The following is a 7,508-nucleotide window of genomic DNA, read 5'->3' on the forward strand; positions in this document are numbered from 1 at the left end:
GGCGATGGACGACGGCGAGGCAGGCAACAACCAAATATGCGTCAAGTCGCCACCCGTACCATTGCCTGTGGGTCTCATCACACCCCCGCCAGCACATGCATCGCAGTCGGTTGCTCATCGCAACCCGCTGCCGTTGGTGTGGTGCCACTGCTGCAAATCACGCAGAGTCATTCGTCCCGTCTCAACCACAATCCTCAACCCTAGTCGAGTCTTCTACAAATGCCTGAATCATGGGGTAATAATTTGTTTAAGTGTTGTTCTCCGGCTTTCAGTTGCTGTTTTTTAATAGTTTGGTTGATGATCTTCCAATTTGATTCGTGTAGAAAAGGGAAGATTCGTGTGATTTGTATTTCTGTGTCACAGCCCTGGAAATCTTCTTGTAATTAGTGGCATTGCATCCATGCATCATTTTCAATTTCAATTAATCTTGAAATGGGGATGCTTAAACCCTAGCACCAAATGAATTCAACTAGGGTCAAAATAAAATCTTTTTCATTGAACTCAAAATGCCCTCTAAAAATGTTCAACATTTCTGGATTGAGGTGGAAGCATCTACCAAGAATGTTTACATTTTTGCAGGACATATTTGGGCTTTGAATTAATTCAAACATATTTGAATTGGAGCTATTTAAATGCTATATATATTTTAGGTGCTCCAAAAATGTTGGAAGTTGTTATGGGTCACTAGAATAATTCAGACAGCACCCATAATTGTTTCCAGGATTATATGAAATGGTTTGGTATTATTACTAAATCAAAACAAATAGCAAAAAATAGAAAACATAAAATAAAATAGAGAAAACCAGAGAGAGGAAAAACCCACCTGGCACTTACCTGGCGCAGTCCACCTAGCGCCCAACCGGCCCAGCTCTGTGACAGCCCAACCGGCCCGACTGGCCCAGTGGCCAGTCATCGTTCTCCTCTTGCCAGGAGGACGCAGCGTGCGTGGCCGCCGCTCACGAGCACGCGCCTCGCCAGCTCCTGCTTGCCGCCGATGCCTGGACGCCTCCAACGTAGCCACGCACCCCCCTGACCTCTCTCTCCCTCACCCGTGGCCTCTCCCCTCCTCTGCTCTCTCACTCGCACGCACCCGAGCGGCACCGTCGCCGCCGTCCACCGCTCGCATAGCCACCGGCCTCCCCTACGCCCCTAGACGTGCCCCTGAGATCCGCGACGACGTCCTCGTACTCTCCACCGAGTCATGCAACGCTAGGTGCCCGGGAACGCCGCCACCACCGTCGTCTTCAACTCTGGCCTCCGAGATCGCCGGCAATGCCCCGACGTCGTCCGACCTCCCCCGAGCCCACTAAGACGCGTTCTGCAACCGCTGTGAGCTCATGGACCGACTCCCCCTCCTCTCCTGCTCGCGTTTTTGCTCTAGCTCCATTCCCCTACTTCGCCGAAGCTCGCCGCCGCCACGGCCGACGAGCTCCATGCTCCTGAGCTTGTCCGCTCGCCCGAGCATCACCAGCGTGGTCGCCGCGCTCCTGTGAACCCGCGGCACCCACGGGTTCACCCTGTCGTGCCCTGTAGCACCATTTCCGCTTTGCCTGAGCTCCGGCGCTGCTCTGCTTGACACCGCCGTCGCCTCAGGTCATATCCGGCAGCCCCGCAGCCACCACCCGATGCGCCTCGTCGCGCTGTAGCCTTAGAGCCCAACCCCGCCTCCTCTCATCGCCGGAGTCACCGGGACGAGCGACGCCGCCGCGTCTGTGTGTCACTGGCGGCTAACCACCGACGTGGCCGGCTTAATTAGTGCCTAACCACACTGCTAAGTACCAACCACAGTCACTGACACGCGGGCCAGACCCTGCTAATTAATCCAGGATTAGCGCTAATTAAACCAAGATAGTTTAGTTAGTAACTGACACGCGGGATCCACTTGTCAGTTTGACCTGGGCCGCTCCATTGACCACTGACATCAGCATGATGTCATGCTGATGCAGTAAATCATTTACTGGATTTTGTTTATTTCCAAATAAACAGGAAATCCAGAAAATGATTTGAACTCCTAAAAATCATAGAAATTCAACCGTTGCTCAGAATGAAATAATTTATATATGAAAAATGATCAGAAAAATATGAAGAATCTGTTTATGGTATTTTCATGCATGTTTGAACAAGCTAACCTGACTGAATAGGATAAATCATGATTAGGGTAGTTTACGAACTAGCATTTGGAGTTGGAGTTTAACCTTGTTTGAATTCCATTCCAATTAACTTGGCTTACTGATGCATTAGGTCAATTCAGTTCCTTAACATGACATGTCATTCATTTGATTGTGCATTGAAGTGAATGTTGTTTCTTTTGTGTTTTCCGGTGGTTGTTCCCCCTCGGTAGACGTTGTTCTGACGTTGTGATCGTTGACACTGATGAAGACTCAATGCTATCTTCAGAAGTTCCAGGCAAACAAAACCCCCTTGGTCATTCCGATACAATCCCACTCTCTCGCTCATGTTCTCTTTTACTGCATTAGGACAACAACGATTCAACTATTACATGATGCGGTAGTTGAACCCCTTTCCTCTGCATGACCTGTCATTGCCATAGTAAATAGATGAAACCCACTAGCATGAATAGGAGTTGTTTGAGCCCTGATGTGCCTACTCATTCATGCTTGTTTGTCATGCCTGCTACTGCTTAGAGTTGAGTCAGGTCCGATTCATCGGGGATGAATTGGAATGTGGTGAACATGTCCTACTATTGAGAGCTAAGTGTGTGAACATGATTTGGTAAAGGTTGTGGTGAGAGGCCATGTAGGAGTACATGGTGGGTTATCTCATTGCAGCCATCCTCAGGAACTGAGTTCTGTGTTTGTGATCCATGAACAATTACTACCACACATTGGGCTCCGTGCACTCCAAGCTCTCTCGACTTATTAATCAACCTGATCTCTGTCCAGGAGTTGCAACTAGTTTCTGGTGTTTGTAGGTAGTGTTAGTAGTCTACCAGGTGGCACCCGGTACAGGTGGGCTTGGGACAGACTAGGCACAGTGGCCCGGTGTACTATGTGGCACCAGGATGGTGGGCTTGGGAACCCTGCTCACATCCTTTGGGGCCGTGAGCGACACCCCGGTCGGATCTCCTTGGGGATGGAACTCGAATAGGCGATAAACCTGGACGAGAGACTTGTATGGTTAGTCAGGTCGTGGCCGACACCCTCGCCAGGCTTCCGCTTGAAGGTTGCCGAGATACATGACGTGTACATGGTGATAAGTGGTGAGAGCGTGTGTGAAGAAGTACACCCTTGCAGGGTTATCATTATCTATTCGAATAGCCAGATTTCTTGGATATGGAAACTTGGACCCCTTGCATAGTTCATAGACAAGTGAAAGTGGATACTCTAAAATGCGCAAGATAAGTGTGAGTGCTATGGATGGCGTTCTCGAAGGGAGACGGGAGCGGATCCATAGTGGTGTATTGGTATGGTGAATTTGTGGACTCGTGTGCGCCACCTCAAAAGAGTTACTTGCAGTCGTAGTTTAGGGTAACCACTGAGTCAAAGCTGGCTTGCTGCAGTCAAACTCCACCACCCCTTTGTTGATACCGATGCATATGTAGCTAGTTCTGATGTAAGTCTTGCTGGGTACATGTGTACTCACATTTGCTTAATTTATGTTTTTGCAGAGAGACTTCAGTCTCACTAGTAGTTCCACTTGGACTTCAACGTTTAGCTTGTTACCTCCGCTACGATCTTGTACCCTTGGGAGGGTCTTGTAGATAGTCAGGCTTCTGAGCCTTCTTCATTTGTAGTTGTCTGTACTCAGACAAGTTAAGCTTCCGCATGTGCTTGTTGCTTGTATGCTCTGTATGTTGGGTCGTGAGACCCATTTTGTAATACTTGGCTCCTCGGAGCCTAATGAATAAATACTTGAGTCATAGAGTTATGTTGTGATGCCATGTTGTAATTACACATATCGAGAATATTGTGTGTATGATTGAAATGCTTAGTATGTGTGGGATCCAACAACCTAGTTGTTTATCCTTGGTAGCCTCTCTTATGGGGAAATGTAGTCTTGTGCTTCCATGAGCCATAGTAGTCTGCTACAGCCCGGTTCACCAGAGTCCTGCTAGCCCAGCACTACTGCTCCGGAACACTTGACTGGTCGGCATGTGATTCACTTCATTCCTATGTCTGTCCCTTCGAGGAAATGTCACGTGGTGACATCCGGAGTCCTGCCTAGCCTGCTATAGCTCGGGTTCCTGGAGTGCTGTTAGCCCAGTGCTATAGCCCGGATTCACACGCTGCTGACCGACATGCTCGATGTTGATTCATGTATGCCTGTCCCCGTAAGTTAGTGCCACTTTGGGTTCACGACTAGTCATGTCGGCCCGGGTTCTCTGTCATATGGATGCTAGCGACACTATCATATACGTGAGCCAAAAGGCGCAAACGGTCCCGGGCCATGGTAAGGCGACACCAGTGGGAATACCGTGTGTGAGGCCGCAAGGTGATGAGGTGTTACAGGCTAGATCGGTGTGACTTAGAATCGGGGTCCTGACATTCTGGGAAGTTGCTGATGTGGGGGAATGCAACTACGCTGATTATTTGGTTAGCCGAGGAATCCCAATACTAACAGGTTGGGGTGTTGGACAAGTAACCGAAGGAACGACAGAAGAGGAAGATGCAAAGCAGAAGGTTAAAGATGCAGTTCCTCTGATCATGGCCAAGCAACAGCTGTTGACCGTCCTTGACAACAATGAGGAGATGAAAGAGCTTGTGAAGATAATTGGAAAATCGATATGCTCTGTAGGATGATTGTCTCTTTATTTGCAGTTTATGTAGCACTCATGATGTATTGAGTGGCTATGACATGAGCACTTTGCTGAAACTAGTAATGAATGAAACCTGTGTAGCAGGCTGGGCATAGTGTTGTCAACATCTAATGATTTCCATTAATAGAAATCGGGGGGTATCCCTTTTTTCTCATAAATAAATAAATAGCATAGTCCCTTTTGGTAATAAATAAATAAATTAGCAGAGGCCCTGTTGGGTCATCTTTGTTACCATTCGAAGACGTCGAGCAAATTGCAGTCCAATAGCAAACTATATCATCAAATTCAAGTTTCACAGCCAAATATGAGTACAACTAAACAACAATGTCATCATGTTTTATTCGTCATACAATCACCAAACACAAATGAACATACATAACAAGTGATGTTCTCATAGCAAAATACTTAACAACACGTTCATCAGGTTTCATTTGTCATAGCGAGCACAATTTCACATAGTAGATAAAAAACGTCTTCTGACATGCAAATACGATAAAAGCAATCTAATCATCATCTGCAGCAGCAGCGTCAACATCTTCGCCATGTGTATTAGTCTGAATCGTAATTCCCGAGAGTGTCATCTTCTTCTTCATCCTCAATGTCCCCGAACGTTGGCTTCTTCTTGATCAACTCTTGTATGTCCACAGCACAACAGGCAATCTTTTCGCCAGCGTGATTGAAGTGATGGTTCTCAAACATATTAGGAACATCCGTGGAATCTTGTACATCAGGAGCAGTGTAAGCATCATCTTGTTGTGCAACTTCATTAAATAAATGCCTCTCCTCAAACCTTTGCAATACTCTCCAGTCATCGCTACGTGCAAATGTGTCTTCCAAGAAAAATATCTGTGTTGCTTGATTTGCCAAAATAAAAAGGCTCGTTGGTCTGGTACGCCGCCTTGACATTGATATATTTGAAATAATCATCAGCTCTGGGTTTTTGCGATCCTAGAAAATAGGTTATACCAACAACAGCACAACAGAACCACACACCGATGATCCTCGAAACTGGAGATATACTCCAACTGAACAATGTCTGTTATGTTAGCACACATTTCAGTTGTCTCTATGTCGTACATATCCGTGCTCATGATGGCACTGTTTTGTGTCTTCCTGCCTTCGTCGCGTGCAAGGGTTTTGTAGCGCACATCTCCAACAACGCAAGATTCATAATGTCTTACCCGAGTATCATGACCCATTGCTAGTGTGTAAAGGGCATCATCAACTGCCTACCCATCCTCCCGCATCTTCTTAACCTATGGTTAGAAAATAGACAAGCTGATTATCTTATGTTTATGTACTCAATGTATTAAAAAAACTGGCAGTGCAATTCAAAAGCTTACATGGCTCTTGAACCATTTCGCAAATCCTACCATAACCAGTTTGTCAATGTTTCTTGGATTTTGCGGCAGTAACTCCTTTTTGTAGATGCTGCACAACATAGTGATCGCATCAAACATCTAAATATATAAGAATGTGCTGCAAGTTTAGTAGATTATGATGTATAAGATGGAGTACTTAGCACTTACTTGATATAAGGTAGTATCTCGGGACAATTATTCAACACATACCAAACCATTTTTTCCAAATCTTTAGGTTTTTCCTCTTGTCGACTCTTCCCCGTAACTCGAACAAAATAATCGAAAACATTGAGCCCGAGATTGTCTTCACCCACCTCTTTGCTAAGCTGATAAGTTGTTTCAATGTATTTTGAGCAGAATGTCAATGCTTCTATAGCAATGTAGGCCTCTACAATGGAACCCTCGGGTCTAGCTCTGTTCCTAACATAGCCCTTGAAAGTCCCAAGCCGCCTTTCAGTAGGGTACATCCAACCATACAGTACTGGACCTCTAAGTAGTGCCTCATCAGGTAGATGAACAGCCAAATGTACCATCACATCAAAGAAGGCTGGAGGACATATCTTCTCAAGGTTGCAGAGGATAGTTGGTATCTTGTCTCTAAGACGCTCGAAAGCATCTACTCTGATATTTCTACTGTAGAGTTCCCTGAAGAATTGTCCCAACTCTGCAACTGCTCTGTATAAGTCAGGGCGGCCCAATCCTCTAAGGATAACAGGTAAAACCGTTTGTACTAGGACGTAGCAGTCATGAGTTTTCAACCCTTGTACCTTGTTTCTATCTACACTATCTCTCCTTTCAGGGTTGGAAGAAAATCCATGTGGGAATCTCACACGTGATAGGACCTCGCAGAATTCTTTTCTTTTTACCTTGTCCAAGATGTACACAGCTGGTGCCATATCCAGTGGTTTACCTTCATCTTCCACCTGCAAATCCTTTCTGATACCTAGGTATGTCAAATCAATCCTAGATTTTAAGGTATCTTTCGTCTTGCCTTCAATATTAAGAAGTGTGTCGATAAAGCTGTCACATATATTTTTCTCGATGTGCATCACATCAAGATTATGCTGCATATCCAAATCTTTCCAATATTGCAAGGCCCACAAAGTGGACCCGTGGGTAAACAATAATCTCTCTACTGCCCTGCCATGCTTCCTTTTCCTGCTACCATTACCAAGATGGTTTCCTGGCGTAACATGCCTTACCTTCTCTAATTCCACTGGCAACTCATTGGCGGTGAGCCTCTTTAGCGCATCGCGGTTTTCATGCTTTGCATTAAACACATGTCTTCGGTATTTTGTAAGACGCGGCTTGTGCTTGGCAAGGAAATGTCGGTGTCCAATGTAACAGATCTTGCTAAGTATTGCGTATGA

This window comes from Triticum dicoccoides, chromosome 2A (genome assembly GCF_002162155.2).
Source record: "Triticum dicoccoides isolate Atlit2015 ecotype Zavitan chromosome 2A, WEW_v2.0, whole genome shotgun sequence".
NCBI lineage: Eukaryota > Viridiplantae > Streptophyta > Magnoliopsida > Poales > Poaceae > Triticum > Triticum dicoccoides.